This window comes from Mirounga leonina, unplaced genomic scaffold, assembly GCF_011800145.1.
Source record: "Mirounga leonina isolate KUSES-001 unplaced genomic scaffold, KU_Mleo_1.0 Mir_173, whole genome shotgun sequence".
NCBI lineage: Eukaryota > Metazoa > Chordata > Mammalia > Carnivora > Phocidae > Mirounga > Mirounga leonina.
Window position 1 is genome coordinate 91,152,142 of NW_023270447.1, and position 17,361 is coordinate 91,169,502.

Here is a 17,361-nt window from a genome sequence, read left to right on the forward strand (position 1 = left end):
GCTGGGCCATAAAGGTCCTGGGGGCTCTGCAGTGAGCCCTGCAGGGGGCAGCCCCTCGTCCCACCGAAGTGCTAATTTCCCTGTGTTCTTGCACCTGGGAGGTGTAAGCACTTGCCTCTCTCCACTCCAGGGGTCCAACTGCAGAGGCCCGCCCATCACCCCGAGGAACCCAGCGGGTCCTGGGGTGAGAACAAGACGCACATGTGTCCCAGCATGGAGGATTTCAGAATATAAGATTTTTCTGGCGGTCTCCCAAGGACACAGTCTCGCAAACAGATGTTACCTCTCTACTGAATATGATCCTCGTGGGGGAAATTATTAATAAATGATTCAAAGTTGGCATGACCAGAAAACAAGCTTTCTTTTCCTGTTTGCCCGTCTTCCGGGCTATTTCTGTTTGTCGTGAGGGATTCCTCTCCTGAGCCCACAGGATAAGCACCACTAGGAAAACTGGAGAAGACATGAATGTAATGGAAATCCCTTCATTTATTCTTTTATCCACTGATTCAAGAACCAGTTACAGAGCACCTACTGCATGCCAAACATTGTCAGTTTTGACGAACTCAGCCACGGTGCCCCCCCTTTAAGGAGCAGCTTCCCTAGTGCCCATTTTTTCACTTGATCTTAGCCGAAAGGCTGGGAAGTGATCTAGTGCCCATTTTTTAAAATGGCAGCATTCACTGCTGGTTCTGGCCAATGGCTTCACATACATCTATGCCCAAGTTGTGGCAGCTGCCATAAACCTCTAGGCCAGTTTGCCTTTTCATCTAAGACTGCCAAATCAGTTTTCCCATAGGACTGACAGCCAGTTACACCACAGGGAACACCCTCAGTCTCATCAACAATGGAGTACCCGCCAGCCTCAGAAATCCCTAACTATTCAACAGCTTCCCCAACACCCAACTCAGACCGCTTTGGCAGAGGAAGGGTTGGAAAGGATGGTGATGGTGATGATGGTGATCTCAGGCATGCTCAACAAGTGGTAACAATTGTCAGAGGTGCATTATCCAAATTATCCTGGTAACAACTCTCAAAGGTAAATACTATCATCATCAGTTATGCAAGTGAAAACCAAATGGACCAGTTTGTGTAAATTCCTTGGTTCGCATAGGATCTGCTGGCTCAAAGTCCATACTAAGAACAGCAGTATAATATGATTCTGAGCTCAAACTTCATTAATCTGCTTTTGCTCTGACTTTCTCTAAGCTCAGTTTTGGTCTCCTTTATTCCAAGGTAGAGGCTGGTACCTCTCCCGTCTACATTCCTGGGGGAGAGCAAGCTTCTACATCTTCTTGAGCCTCACCACCTCCTCCATGAACAGACCCCTCAGGAAGTGCTCCAGGCCCATGCCAAAAACTTCTCAGCCATTCGTTGGCAGGTCGCATCCCATTCCCCATGGCAAGAACCGAGTCTTCATTCCTTGGGCTAAACCTTCCATCTTCTAGGTCACGAGAATCCAGCTTATGGAGGCTGGCGATGTAAAAGTACACAGTGAGTGGGTGAGCCAAGAGGACGCGGGGGCTGGTTCAACTGCTAGGTCAGGCCGAGCTGAAGGCATTGAGAGCCCCACAAGAGCAGAGCGCTGTGCCATCCATTCCCCACCATCTGTAGGACCAGGGGAGGCTCAGGGCACTGCTAGATTTTGACCTGTCATCTTGTTACTATGGGAATTCTGTGGGGTTGAATATCTGCAAACGTCCTTGGAAGGGAAGAGTTCCATGACCAGCTGCATCTTAGATGTCTGATCACCTTCCATTCCCCGCTGTGGGTGAGGATGGGAAGGCACGGATTCTCCTCCTCTGACAGATGTAAGAAACTGAGGCCTGGGGGCAGAACGGTTGGCTCAAGGGACCTCTCCCTCACTGATGACTCTGAGAATGGAAGACTAGCCCTTTGCCCGAGGGCCTCATAAGTCCCTGAGCCTCCTTAAGAAAGGGGCCTCTTCAGATGTGGTATATATATACAATGGAATATTATGCAGCCATCAAAAGGAATGAGATCTTGCCATTTGCAACGACGTGGATGGAACTAGAGGGTATTATGCTAAGCGAAATAAGTCAGTCAGAGAAAGACATGTATCATATGATCTCACTGATATGAGGAATTCTTAATTGCAGGAAACAAACTAAGGGTTGCTGGAGTTGGGGGTGGGGTGGGAGGGATGGGGTGACTGGGTGATAGACACTGGGGAGGGTATGTGCTCTGGTAAGCGCTGGGAATTGTGCAAGACTGTTGAATCTCAGATCTCTACCTCTGAAACAAATAATGCAATATATGGTAAGAAAAAAAAAGAAGAAGAAGAAGGTAGCGGGAGGGGAAGAATGAAGCGGGGGAAATCGGAGGGGGAGACGAACCATGAGAGACGATGGACTCTGAAAAACAAACTGAGGGTTCTAGAGGGGAGGGGGACGGGAGGATGGGTTAGCCTGGTGGTGGGTATTGAGGAGGGCACATTCTGCATGGAGCACTGGGTGTTGTGCACAAACAATGAATCATGGAACACTTCATCTAAAACTAATGATGTAATGTATGGGGATTAACATAAGAATAAAAAAAAAAAAAAGAAAGAGAGCCCAAGATTGGGGGAAAAAAAAAAAAAGAAAGGGGCCTCTTCATCTTCATACCCACCCCTAGCCCCACACACAGTCTAACATAGTCCCTTACAACTGTAGCTGTGTGACATATTACATTTATAACTGAAACGGAGAAAATAAAAACCAGGGGAACAGGGAGAAAGGCGATGATATAATCCTAAGGTTTGCCTTATTCTGGAGGCCCTTCTCCTGCCTTCAGTGTGCAACTCCTCCATAGAACTTACCAAATTAAATTTTGGGGGAAATGATCAGTGGGTTAATAACCAGCCAAGATCATCTGCTATGCTTTCTAGAAAGACTTCTTTATGCCAGGTACCTTGCCAAGTCTTCACATGTGATCAACCGAATCCATCACCATCCTGCACTTTTGCACCTGCCTGACTGATGAGGAGCTTGATGCTGAGGAGTAAAGTGACTTTCCCATCATCATTCGGCAGAGCCAGGATGAAAGGCAATTCTCTGCTCTGGAGCCTCAGAGAAGATCAAACATCTAAAGCCAAACTAACCCATCTGTAGCTACATTCTGGTCATAAAACTAGCTAGAGGCAAACATCTGACTACTCCTCACATACTTTACTTGCACGGCAAACAGCCTTATGCTTCAACGCCTGGCCCATGAGTTCTGATGGGCCCCTGGGCTCGTGCATAAAAGAGCAATAGCTTCAAGAAGATCCCATAGACCCCATGCTCATGATGGTGGAACAAGGATCAGGCCTTTTGACATGTGGCAAGAATGACACTTGTAAGAAGCAGGCTGGAAGACAGAAAATCCATAAGGATGCCTCCTCACTTATTCTCTCTGGGAGGTTGGCTACTACGAAGAGAACAGAATAGCATGTGAGAAGTGATGTCCTGTTTCAATCACCTGCCCTGTTATTTAGTCCTCCCCAAATGCCAGGAGTCCTTTCTTCTTCATCAGTATAAATCCCTTAAGTCTTTGCATGGATGCTGGGTAGGCAAACCTTGCCATGAAGGGCCAGAGAGTAAATATTTTAGGCTTTGTGGGCAGTATGGTCTCTGTCGCAACTTCCCCATCAGGCCGTTACAGGGCAAGAGCAGACATGGATAATACGCAAGCAAACGGGTGTGGCTATGTTCCAATAAAACTTTATTTACAAAAACAGAGAGCAGCCAAATTTCGCTCATAGTTTATAGTTTGCTGGCCTCTAATTTACGTGAACAGCTGAGGGTGGTTTGTCTTATAAATTAAATAGAATATATATCTATTTTGAAAGATTGGTTAAAGCTGGGACTCAAGCTGCAGTTCTTTGGTTCTGAAGACTAGAACCTTCACGCTCCATCACCAAAGGCTTCCTGAGTTCTGAGAATTTCACTGGCCACTGCCAAGGTGATTTCAAAGACAGCCACAACGTCCACTTTAGCAAGCTGGACCGTAACAGTTAGCCATGGGCAGCTTTGCCCTGCCAGGTTTGTCCATGTGAGGTTGGCTTGGGAATAGATCACTTTGTGTGACAGTTTCCTCGAGAACTCAATTAGACAGGATTCTTGATTTTTGGAAACCAAACTCCTGGGAGAATTTTATCAATTTAGTCCCTCCGGGGACCCAAAGAATTATTTCAGCCACATGTCTTTCAATTTTCTCCATCAAGCCTGAAAAGGAGCTGCATTTTGCAAAAAGACAAGGACGTTCAGATCTCAGATGTCAGAGCTACTGGTTTTCCCTGCCCCCACGCAAATGGCAGGGTTCTTTGGAGGTTATCCCCCAAAGATTCTCTCCTTCCTCACTAATTTCTCCCATATTACTCACACCTTAACTAGTGCTCCCCTCAGGCCAGGTCCCTTGTGGACATTACATACTGCAGGTAGGAACATCTGTCCCACAAATCCTACTGACCCCGAGCAAGAAAAACCTAGAACAGTGTCTACTCCAGCTGTCAGGCAGGCTGTGATCCGGTGAACGAGGATGTCACCTGAAGGGAAGGTACACTCTATACACCCGAGAAAGGGAAGAAAACACAAACCTTCTCCTCTCCATTTACAAGGTCAATATTGAATCCATCTTCAAATTCTTTGCAACTCAGACATGGTCCCAGAGTGCACAGCATGCTGTGTGGGGTTCTTGCTTCCCCTTTCTGACAGGTGTTATTGTTCCTGCTAATTTAGGGGCCCTTTCTGCTCCTGGTAATTGCCACTGTATACTAACGTGTGAGGAATCAGCTGCCATCCTGATAATGAAAAATTATACCTGGAATAATGGATGGGGACAGATGGATTAGCAAACTCTGCCTCAATCAATAGGGCTTTTATGGTTGTATTTGTGGTGGTTTGTAATAAGATTAGGCCCTGGAGATTGATGGGGAGTTGGTAATCCATCTCTGGGTCTGGACGACTTTCTCATTAAATGGAGCTGAATCAAACATGGGCCACTGTCCATGGCAAAAGCAAACCCATCGAGGGCCTTCTTTCCTAGCGCTTGAGGAATGTACGTGGTACATCCGGCTGGTACCCTTGGATGAGGGCAGGAGCGATGGCGCTGGAGTTTGCTGAGGCAAAGGGATGACATATCTTTGTCAATGGTAGCTCATCGTAGAATGCAGGGATCTCATGTGCTTGCGCCGTGGGAACCAGGGACGGTGACCACTGGATCCAAGGACGTCTGTCTTCAGGGGCTTGATGGATGAGAGGTGACAGGGGTCTCCCAAAGTACCAACCTCACTGCAAAAACTCCATTCCTTTTCCACCAAGGCTGCAAAACATGGACTCCACAGCACATCTTTGACAAACAGTCTCTCTGGGAACTTGGTGAAGCTCGCAGCGTAGTGAGAGGCTAGCCCAGCTTTCTTGAGAAGGAGGCGCTCTGAAGTTTGGGCTCATTCTGAGGCACTTGGCCACCTCCTGGGGTGAGAGAAGGCTGCTGAGGGAAAACGTGTCTTCCAAAACCAGGGTGTTCTCAGAGAAACAAGGCTGCTAGCTTTTTTGGTGTGGACACAAAGGAGTGTGCCATTTTCTGAGTGACCCTGCAGGGCATTCCATGCTGTGGGTGATGGGGGAGGCTGGAGCCAGGACTCCATGGAGATAAAGCTGCCTCTCATTGGAATTCTCTGCATCTTAAGGCAGGACCACCCCATACAGAGAAGAGAGCCCCACTCTGGAAACAGCTGTACTAACACCTCATGATAACATGGTGAAGTTAAGTCCTTGAGGAATTACCCTAAAGGACCTGTCAGATTGTCCTCAGCCGGGGGCATCTGGCCCTGTCTGGAGACATTTTTGGTGGTCACACAGGGGTGAAGGGTCCTACTGGCATCTAGTGGATAGAGTCCCAAGATGCTGGCTCTGTCCTACAGTGCACAGGACAACCCCATAAGATCTGGACCAAAACGTCAATGAGGCTGAGGTTCTTCACTAATGAAAGGAATGCATGAATGACACTAGGAAACAGTGTCCCCATCTCAGATCTGGTCACATCATCCAAACTGACTTGCTGGGACACAATCACTGTGGTGGTATGTTGGTAGTCGGTCAGAAATATCCTGATCACACCCCATATGGCCATAGAAGGTGACATGTGGTCCTCTGCCCATCACGTCCCCTGTTCTCCCTCCAGCCACTTCCTTCTTGGTAGAAGGTGAGGCTGGTGGAGGGCATGCAGGACTGAGTCAGCAGTGACTAAGGAAGTCACACGCATCTTAGTGGTAGTAGGTGCCCCACATTGTTTTTGGCGAATGAGTTTATATATGCTCCCTCCAACCTCATGAGGTGGGTGCAGAAATGCTCTGCATTTCCATAGGGAGGTTAGGGGGCTTTCTCAAAGCTGCACAATATATTGGGAGGTCGCCAAGACTGCCTTCAGGTTCAAAAATTCACTCAAAGGACTCACCGAATTGAGCTGTTACACTCAGTTTTGGCTGACTACAGTGAAAAAACACAGATTAAAATCCGCACTGGGAAGAGGCACAGGGGGGCAGAGTCCAGGAGAGACCAGGTGTGAGGAACCAGTGGAGGAACGTGGGCAGCCCTTACCTCCCACCCGTGATGTTGCATAAGAACACGCGCAGGGTGTCGCCAGCCCGGGAAGCCCCCCTGAGCCTGGGTGTCCAGAGTCTCTGTCGTGGCTTGGTCGTGTAGGCATGGCAGGTCTTAGCTCCAGCCTGACCAGAGGTGGAGCTGACGCGCTGGAGCCCAAGGCCTCCCCCATAAGTCACATTATTAGCACAGACTATCTGGGAAACCAAGACACTCTTATCAGGCAGGACAGTCGGAGGACTTACAGTGACCTCCCAGGAGCTGGGCTCAAGGTCATTTCTTTGAGCAAGATTAACCTCTTCCTGCTAAGAAAAGCAGCTCGGACGCAGGAAAGCCGGGAAGCAGGCTTGCTCCAGGGCCTGTGTCTTTAGCCGCTCCCCGCACAGCCTGCTGCAGAACAGTGGTCTTTTCACCACGGGGGGAGGGCCAGTGGCCAGCTGCTGTGATCTAGAGAATGTGGGGGTCATCACGCGCACTCACTGACAAGGGTCTCCAAAAGGGCCTCGAGATGGGGCTTAGTCCCCTGGCATTAGGCTGACTAAAGCTGTCCCACCCCCAGGTCAGTCACATCGAGGAGCAAATTCCTCGGATAAGGAGAACCTTCTCTGACTTTGGAGACTCCCCTGAATTTTAGAGCGTAGTGGGGAGACAGAGGGAGCTGGGGGCCAGAGATCACAGAGCAGCCAGGTCCAGACTCAAACAAATGCATCGGGAAACTCCGATTGGAAGTTTGGGAAACTCCACTCACCGCCAGCGGTGTTGTCCTCATTTTACGGATTGAGCTGTGTCTCCCCAAAACTCACAAGTGGAAGTCTTAACCCACTGCCTCAGAATGTGACTCTATTCGGAAATGGGGTCGTTGCAGATGTAATTAGTTAAGATGAGGTCATAGTGGGGTCAGTGGCCCTAACCCAGTATGACTGGTGTCCTTATAAAAGGGGGAGATTCGGAGACACACACCCCACAGGGACAAGACCGGAGTTCCACTGTCAGAGCCCATGAACCACCAGATGCTGGGAGAGAGGCCGGAACATCCTTCCCTGGCCCTGCCTTGCTCTCATCTTCTGGTCTCCAGAAGTATGTAAGGCAGTGAATCTCTGTTGTTGACAGCACCCACTCTGTGGTATGTTGCGAAGCTATAACACTAGGAATCTCACACTCCTGAGCTGAAATGCTTTGTGGAGGCCCAGGAGCCTGGGGGGGGGGGGGTGGTCAGTTAGAGTCACGGAGGCCCGTGGCCCTCACTCGACTCTGCAAAGCCATGATCCCCCACACAGCTGAATTTAGCCAGCTCTGGACAGCTGGTGCCGGGTCCTGGGAGTCCGGACCCTGGACGAGTGACCTGCTCTCCCCACAACCCTGAATTCACGTCCACTTGTCCAACCTCAGAATATGACCTGATTTGGAAATAAGGTCTTCATCGATTTAATTAATTACCTAAGGACCTTGAAATGAAATCGTCCTGGATTTAGGGTGGGTGGTCATTACAATGGCTGGTGCCCTTATAGAACCCCGGGGTGGGCACAGAAAAACATGGAAGAAATCCACGTGAAGGTGATGCAAAGGCTGGAGGCCTACGGCCGTGAGCCTGGGGCCACCAGCAACCACCAGAAGCTGGAGAAGGCAGATAGGACCCAATCCTAGAACCTTCGGAGAAGGTGTGGCCCTGCTGGCTTCAGTCCTCCGGAACCTCGAGAGAATAAACATCCGTTGTTTCAAGCCCCCGGCTGTGGGACTTGGCCCCTGGTGGCCCCAGGGGATTTGCACGCTTGCTTTGCCTCACTTGACTCATCTGCAAATAAGATCCCAGGAGAATTTATTCAGAGGCCGAGGGACCCTCATTAGCCGCGTGGCCTGCGCACAGTAGGTCTCAGCAAAGGCTGATGTCATCCCCGTGCGGCCGTGATGATGGGGGCCTCTAAGGCCCTGCTTCCCCTCCCTGCACACATAGGAACCTTCTGGGGCGGGATGGCAAATGGGGCTGAGGTTTGCCTCTCTCCCACTTCCTGGGGTGGCTGGCAGCACACGAGTAGGAAGGCCTGGAAGCAGATGTTTGAAAACTGTGGCCTGAGGGCCAAATGCAGCCCCGACCCCGACTCTGTAACTGAAGTTTTATTGGCACATGGCAACATCAGACTAAATGTCCGAGGCTGCTTTGGCGTTGCCAGGGAAGGATTCAGTCGTGTGGCCCGGAAGCCTAAAATATCCGCCATCTGTCCCTTTAGGAAAGAGTTGGGGGCCCCTGCCCTAGAGGGCTGGCCTCTGTGACCCTGCCCACCCCTTGTCTCAGGGCCTCTCCCTCCACGGGACCACACGCAGTCACCCCTCATGGAAGAGGGTGCAGGTAGGATACGTGTTTCTGAGCTGAATTTAACAGCTAGGAGAAGGGGTTACATACCGAGGCCAGGCCCCATCCATCTGGCCCCTCGGACTCACATTCACGGGCAGCAGTGACCAGGAGGCCGAACTGAGGCCCAGGAAACATGCCTCCCGCCTTGGGCCCTGAACACCCCGGAGGCCGGGTCAGACCTGCTCATTCACAGGCAGCATGGTTTCTGAGCAGAAAGGACAGTTCTGAGTGAAACCCAACCCCTCAGAGAGGAGGAGATTCGTAGCTTCAGGAGTTCTGAAAGCATGAGCGCTGGGGTTCCTTCTGCCGGCCTCTGCCTCCACCTTTCTCTTGCACTGGTTGCTGCTCCCTCCCTCCCACGCACAGGCATGCACACATGGGCACACATGGGCACACGTGAATGCACATGCACACACATGCATGCACACAAGACACCATACACACATATGGACACACATGGACACATGTGCATGCACACACGGACATGCACATGCATTCATGCACATGCATGCACGCACACACGGGCGCACACGTACACACACTGAATTTATTGCTCATCTCATTCAAGAACAGACGCTGCTGATATTCAGCTTTGAATTCAGTAGCCAATATGGAAATGACCCACTTCTTTCACTTAACTCCCAAGAGCACTGGGGTAGTTCAACAAAGGATGGCAGGCGGGGAAGGAGTGTGCCGGGGGAAGCCGGCATCGCTCCATGCTAAGGAGATGTCGGGGGCTGGGGAGGGACTCCCCCGCGGTGCCCATCAGCCAGCACGTCTGGCCTTCGGCTATGAGGGGCTTCGGCTATGAAAGCAGCATGGTCTGTGTGCAAGGGCCATTGGCCAGGGCTCCGGGCCCCATGAGTCAGCTGCAGAGTCTGTGGCTGGATTACTCACGAGGAGCGCCAGCGCCCGCCATCAGTAACAAGTCCATATTTAGCCCATACAATAGTGAATGGATCAAACCTCTAAGCAAACAGTGCAGCCCTCCCCCCCAAAGCCTGGCTCCCTCCCGCTCAGAGCATCCTCGCCGTGCGACCTGGCCATTCCCGCCCCGCAGATGGTGCACGAGCGCTGTGTGGTGCTCCCAACCAGGAGCCGGTGCCCCGTGGTGTGTGGAGGGCAGAGGCTCTCACCCTGGCTGCTGTTACTTCTGTGGAGTGTGGGCAGAGGCTCAGGCCGCCTTCCTGGCATGGGTCGGCCGCGGCTGGGCATGCCCACTCGGTGCATGGACCGAGCAGACGCTTGGTTAGTGCATTCTAGATAAAGCGACGCACCAATGCCTAGTCTGCATCGGAACACCCAGCATGTGGCCAGATTCCCACCGAGTGTCCAGTCCTGGAGGCCTTAGTCCTGCTAATCTTTTCAACTGGGGCTCCCTGTGCTTCAGATGCCCACCCAAGCCTGAGGGACAAGGCCCACACCGGAGGGTATCCACTTCCTGTGGCTTAAGCACTTGTCTCCTACTTATTTTCAGGGACATTTTGGCGTGTTGACGGTGGCCCAGGACAGAGATGCTGTCTAGGGGCTGCACCTGACAGAGGCAGATCCAGGCATGTCTGCCCCCCACCAGGCAAAGACACCCCAAGGATGGAGCAGCAAGCGGTTCTCAGATGCTGGCTGTGTACCGAAGGTGCATGCATGGACTCCGTGAGAAACCCCTTACCTGTCAGTGCATCCCAGGTAAGGACAGAATCATGGGACGGCCACAGGCGGGCTCGGCCATGCCTAGAGCGGGCTCATTGGCACCCTGTCCCCAGCACGGCTCTGAGGCTCTGAGCTGCCTGCCTCCTGACCTGCCCCAGAGGCTGCAGAGGACGCACAGGAAGCCCCCGGCCTGGTGCCCGGGGCAGAGCAGACGCAGGGACAGAGGAAAGCACAGTGTCTGGACTGAGAACCGGATTTCCGGCAGGAGCTGCCCCCACCCCGTATACTTGGGGGTCACTCATGAAGTGCCTTCTGTGCCCCCGCCGTCCCAGGGGAGCCATGCTGTCATGGGGCAGGGGCACGCCGATTTGCCCTTCGCGGAGAGTGAGGCGGGTGGGGACGTGTCTCTGCGCTGTGCCTGCAGGACCTCAGACGGCCGTCCTGTCACTTCTCTCCCTCATCCCCCAGTGTCACACGAGGGGGCAGTGACACACCTCCTCTCTGGAAGGTCCCTGTTGGATAGAAAAGTGCTAGGTGTCCGCTCAACACCTGAGGACCTACTATGGACCTACCACGAGGACCTACTCAGTGTCTGAGGCTGGATGCTAAGCTGCAGTTGGGGACAGTGGCTGCCCAGTCCCCACCCTGCACATGCCATGCTCTAGGGGGCCGAGGGGCAGGCACCAGCCAAAGGCGCTCAGGAGTAGACGTGCACTGCATCCGTGACGAAGGCTTCTGTGACCAGGGGTACCGTGATGGCCCATAATGAGCCAATCCAGGAAGTCGGGGAAAGGGTCCCGAGAGACTGAGACTGGCACCCAGCCCCAAGTCTTCACCCCTCCCTCCAGCCACACTCGGCTTTGCAGGGCGCCCCCCCGAGAATGGGGTGCCCTGCCCCAGCTCTTACCGCCATGCTGTGCCCCGAGGGTGCTCCCATAGGCGATCTCCCTGAGGTCTGGTGCTGTCATTTCTGGGACCCCAGCTAACTGACACTACGTGAAGAGGGATGGGGACGGTCCTCCAGGCAGAGAGAAGGAGCTGCCGGGACACAGGTCAGAGGAGACTGCCAGGCAGGCCTCATGGCAGCACGACCCTACCAACACCACACGGGGGCTACGTTCCTGGCAGGACTGGCGGCTTCAGGTCCGGAGAGCTCAGAGCGTCAGACATCACCAGGCGCCACATCTCACTCACTGTGTTGCCATGTCCCTGGGCAGCTACTCGCACATGAGCCACGGTCACAGGGTCTCCCTGTGGGAGCCAAGTTCTGACACGCAGGAGGAAGGGGAAGGGATGCGGGACAGATCGGGTTTGCTTTGTAGAAGAGAAGGGTTTAGGGAGGTGGCCCGGGGCAACCTGAAGGCACCTGCCCACAGGGGCTATGATGGACGCAGGCCACGTCCTTCCCTGGAGACCCTTCGCAGGGGTCCAACGCAAGAGTTTTGTGCTGTCCTTGGAACCAGGCACTGTGCAGGAAGCTTAGCTCTCCCTGCTGGAGACTCCTGATGCACGAGTTTGAGGACTGTCCAGTAAAGAAGCCTGTTTTATGACGTTGTTTGGACCCAGCACCCCCCCGAGAATCTGACACATGCATTGTCTTCCCGGAGAACATGCGTCTGAAGCCTGGCAAAGCTAGCTCTCCGTGGAGCTCGGCGGCACGCAGGCTCAGGAGAGGAACGAACCCCCGTCCCAAGGGCCTGCTCTCTGTTGCGCCTCCAAGGGCAGCAAACCAGCTGTTGCACCCACGGCCCTCAGTGACCATTTGTGGGGTGGAGAGAAGAAACTCAGCTTAGGAAACATGGATCCAGGGCAGATGCTCCTTGTTGCCTGGCCGTGGCTGGGACAAGCCCTGCTTTGGTGGCCAGAGGTCAGAGAAGGGCTGTCCAGGACGCACGTCAATGACGAGGGCCACCCAGAGCATCCCGGAGCACTGGTCCTGGGCTCTGAGCCAGGTGGCCCACTGTGCAGAGCTGGCCACTCTTCCAGCCACCACTGAGTCCCTCCCCGCGGCTGGCATCTGGTTTAGGGCCCTGTGCTGGCCACTGCTCTGTCTGCATGCCCAGAGACACTCGCTCACTGACGGAGCTATGGAACCCCATCAAGGGCTACCTTCCAGCGACCTGGCAAGCTCCAAGCCCAACCTGTGGGGTTAGCCCACGTCCGAGGGGCAGGGTGGGAGGGTCCAGCCGGGTCTCTTGTGAGCACTGTGCAGCTTGCAAACAGAGCCCCGTGGTTCAGCACGCTGTCAGCTCTGCCCTCAAAATCCACTGAGAGTGTCGACGGAGCCAGCGGGAGGGAGATGCCTATCCCCTGTTCCATTAAAATCCCCGTGAAGCCCTAAAGTTGGGGGAAATTGCAATGCAATTCTGATGGGGTGGGGAGTGTGGGAGAGAGGGGAAATGCAAGAGTGCCCACCAGCTTCCCAAAGGGGTGCTCTGAGCACTTTTTAAAAGCTTCCTGGTGGGGAATATCCTTAATCCCAACAGCGGCCACTATTTTTATGCTGCCAACTGCCATTTTATTAAAAACAATAAGCAAACAAATAGACACACTTAACAGGGCCCAGTGCCCCCTCCCCAACCCAGGGGCCCTGTGCAGCCCCCCCATTACCCTCGGACAATTGTCTGATCCTTCCTTTTCCCACTGGGAGGGGGCGCTCGATGAGAATCACTGCTGTCCTCACCCCCCTCTCCAGCACCAAGGCAGGGCCACCTGGAGGGTCAGCTGGGAAGGTCAGGACGTGACAGGTCTGAGCACCCACAATGCCAGGAGAGCAGGGAGGAGGGCCTGAGGGGTGGGAGGTGCAGGGGAGGGGTGGCGTGTGGTGGACGATGGAGGCTGACAGGGAAACATCTGCCCTTCGCTTTGGTGTGTGGTCCTCACAACATCTGAACCCATGTTTGCAAGACAGCCTTTCAAAGCCCAAGACTGCCTGTCAAAGAGAACAAGCAGAAACCAACAGAAAAATGCCCAAGCTCAGCCTGGGGGATCAGAAGCCAGGAACTCCCTGCGAGTTTGGAGAACAGAAGAGGCGCTGTTCTCTCACCCCAAGATGACAGCCGTTTAGAGTCAAGGAGGCTTGTGTAGGCTGCAGACAGAAACGGGGGCTGAAGCCTTCCGAGGGGGATGGGCCTTCCGGAAAGACAGAAACCCAGCTTCCAGTCCTCATGATCCCAACCTAGATGGCTGAGGAGCAGCCTCGGGGCAGGAGTGGGAGGATGTTTCCTGTGAAGGGCCAGGGGTTAGCAGTTTAGGCTTGGAGGCCCCTGTGGTCTACATGGCAACCAATCACCTCTGCCACTGTAGCTCTGAACCTGCCACAGATCCAGGCAAAGAAATGGGCACAGCCGTGTCCCAGTAAGACTCTGCCTGGGGCCACGGACATTCGAATCTCAAATAATTTCCCTGTGTTATGAAATACCATCCTTCGATTTGTGCCTACTTCTTTTTTTAAAAAAGATTTTATTTATTCATTTGAAAGAGAGATGACAGAGAGACAGAGAGAGCACAAGCAGGGGGAGCTGCAGAGGGGGAGGGAGAAGCAGGCTCCCTGCTGAAGAGGGAGCCTGATGTGGGACTCAATCCCAGGACCCCGGGATCATGACCCAAGCAGAAGGCAGATGCTTCACCGACTGAGCCACCCAGGTGCCTCCTGATTCATGCCTGCTTCTGATCAGATTCTGTCTATAACTTTTCATCCACAATGTCCAAAACTGAACCGAAGTTTACCAGGCACACCAGGGGACAGCAACAAAGAACAAATTCCAGGAGGAAAGAGACAACAGACAAAAGAAATGGTCTTGCAGAATAACTAGGCATTGGTGTGATCAGGTGCTAACTTTAAAATTAAAGGTGATTAATATAGTAAAGAGAATAGATTACAAGAGGGAGAATTTCCAGAGGGAACTGAGACATACATAAATACTAATATCTTAACTATAAATCATGTCTATGGATAATTTACATATGTATCTAAAAATAATACATGTGGGTATTTTTGAAGAAAATAGAATCTATTTCTGCTTATTCCTGTGGGATTGGCCCTGGGCAATTGCGGTCCCCTTTCCAGGGGGTCCTGGTTTCCCCATCCGTGTAATAAGTAACTGAGTCTACATCGGTGGTCCTCCAACTATCCTCCTAAGCCCGGACACTGTACTTTCGGGGGTTGGGGGAGCATCGAGGAGGGTCTGAGGTCCCCTCTCCCTCCTTAACTGTGCCGCCCCCTTCAACCTGTTCTCCATACTGGGGGTACAAGATTTCACTAAAAAGAACTGTGAAAACATTTGGATGGATCAGTGCAGGGGGCCCCTCCAGCAGCAGCGATGTACGATTCTGTCCAAGGAGGAGGTCTGTGACAGGCTCCAGCTACACTCTTCAGAGGAGGGAAAGGACAATCAGGAGGGGCCCCTGATGGGGACCTGTCCGGTGGCCAGAACAAGGGTCATGTGGCCAAGGAGCCACAGGAGCATGATGAGGTCTTCGTGGGCCCCCCGAGGCCTCCCTCCTCCCAGGGCTCCAGTCATTGTCTCATGCCTTGAATTTACCATTTTGGGTCCCGGTTTTATAGATGTCTTTTGAGAGGCAAACTCCCTGTAAGAATAAATCATTCAGGTGACAGTGTAATGGGATGGGGGTGTGTGGGAAGGCGTGGGAAGTCAAGATCCCTTCTTATTGGCTGAAGGGATTCAGAGAAGCAAGAGAATCCTGGGTCCTGATCCAAGTGGTGTCGTTGAGAAGCAAAGGACCAAGAGAGGCCAGTCCCCCCCCACCCCAAGAACTCCATGCAGAAGCCTTATTAGGCTCTGCTTATGTATCTGATTTACACTCTGCACCATAATAATCTTATTTGCTTAGCACCTACTATGTGCTAGGTGGAACACTCAGCCTTCCCTGCCAGATACGGGGCTCATGGAGATTGCGCTGTGCTCCCCCCAGGCCATTCCACCTGCCCTCAGAGCCAGGATTACCATCTCACCCTGACAGTGCCCACAGCATCTTCTGCTGCTGGTTCTCATTGGCTGCCTTCCCCTTTCTGCTGGGAGCTTCCCCAGCGGTAATTGCACCCCCAAGCACAAAGCAAACCTGTTCCTTCCTGGCCCCCCATCCCAGTGGATGTCACCAGTGTTCTCCCTCCTCCCCCCTCCTCCTCCTCCTGCCTGTTTAACCCCTCCTTTCATGACACGCTTGGCTTTCCCCTCCTCATGTATCTGCGACATGATTCCTCCATGCACTGAACCCTGGACTCCGCACGGGGGCTTTCCTGGCTAGCTCGCCCCGTCCCACTGTGGGCACTGCCATCACCATCCACGGAGGTGGCAGGTGCATGGCATTAGAACGGGGAGGGAGGCGAGCAGGAGGCCCAGTCCGGGAGCCAGGCCCCCCGCCAAGCCCCCCAGGCTCTGTGTCTACGGTCACCTGTGCACTCGGGCTTCTGCCCAGGTCTGGCTGTGTGTGCGTGCCCACTGACCCGCTCTTATCACTGTGGAAATGGAAAGACACTTCGCAGAGGGCAGGGATGCTCTTTCCCCGGCTTTTGTCTCCACTGCATCCTGTCCTCTTGGACAAAATGCTATCATCTGGTCTGCTCACCAGGTCTGTCTTCGGATGACATGCTGGATCCTGGATAAAACTGGGGAACAGACACCCAGGCAGAACGTGCCGAGCCATGAGGACGGTGGCACACGTGGCTGTGGGCGGGGCCCTCTCCTTCAGCTCCCGCAGAGAGATACCAGCACTGAGGCAGAGAGCGCTGCCCCCAGGCCCCTCACACAGCCCACCTTCCGGAGCTGCGGGCAGTCACAATGCTCATTCACAGTCACCCGATGTACCCTAAGCTGTGCTGGACCAAGACGCCAAAGTCCTTCCCAGGCCACAAAGTGCTCTGCTGGATCCAGTAACCATGAAATCAACTCTGGAGGATGGTGAAGAAATGATTGTGACAAGGAAGAAATGGGTGGTGTGCCGGAGAAGCCCCTGGTGCCCCGGCATGGGAGGCCCCCCAGGGGCAATGGAGGGCTGGCCTCAGGGCCCCCAGCCGGGCTCCAGAAGTGGCCTGGCCAGCGCCAGCTTGGTGACCCTGGGCAAGGAGATCGGCCGACCACTCAGAGTCTTGGGTTCTACAATGGGAATGAGCAAAAGCTGACCGCTGCCTCACTCACCCCAAGCCCAGGTCAGGGTGGTGGAGGTCTCATCCCTGCCTCTTGGCTGCCCCATCCGCTACGCCTCCCTGTCCCTGGGACCATGGGCGGCGTTGCCGGAGAGGAGCATTTCTCCCGCTTCCCTCCTTGTCCCTTTCTGTCTGTCTCTCTGTCCTTGTCTGTCTGTCTCTGTTTTTTGGAAGTCTGGATCCCTTCCTCTCTAGTCCAATCAGAACGAAGGGAGCCACGGAGCCCTCTCCTGAGGTGACAGCAGGGTCCCCCTGCAGGGATGGAGGGCGAGGGGGTTTCACAGGAGATTCCTGAGCTTTGCTGTGACCCCTCCCCCCGTGGCCCAGGCCCAACTCCAGCCCCATCCTTAGGGGACACACTAGTCCTGGCCTGAAGGGGAGGGTGGCTCCGCTTGTAAGAGCAGGGGCTGCCAGGTATAGCGTGCACTCCAGGTGTTCTCAGAAACCATTTTTAGAAGAGTTATGAGGGTGACAAGGTCCCCTGTCGGGTCCCTGTGGTCACCTCCTGTGTCCTTCGTTAGCACAGAGTTCTCAAGGGCAGGGAGGCAGTCCAGCCTTGACAGCATGAAGGGTATCCATACCTTGGCCCCCTCTGCTGCGGGCATGTGCACGCACAC

General features: G+C 53.6%; 1 protein-coding gene across 1 annotated transcript in view; it reads right to left on the reverse strand.

The window, feature by feature from the left end:
- AJAP1 (adherens junctions associated protein 1) overlaps window positions 1-17,361 on the reverse strand; it is a 54,962-nt gene that overhangs the window by 5,201 nt on the left and 32,400 nt on the right. The gene's annotated exons all lie outside the window — the stretch shown is intronic.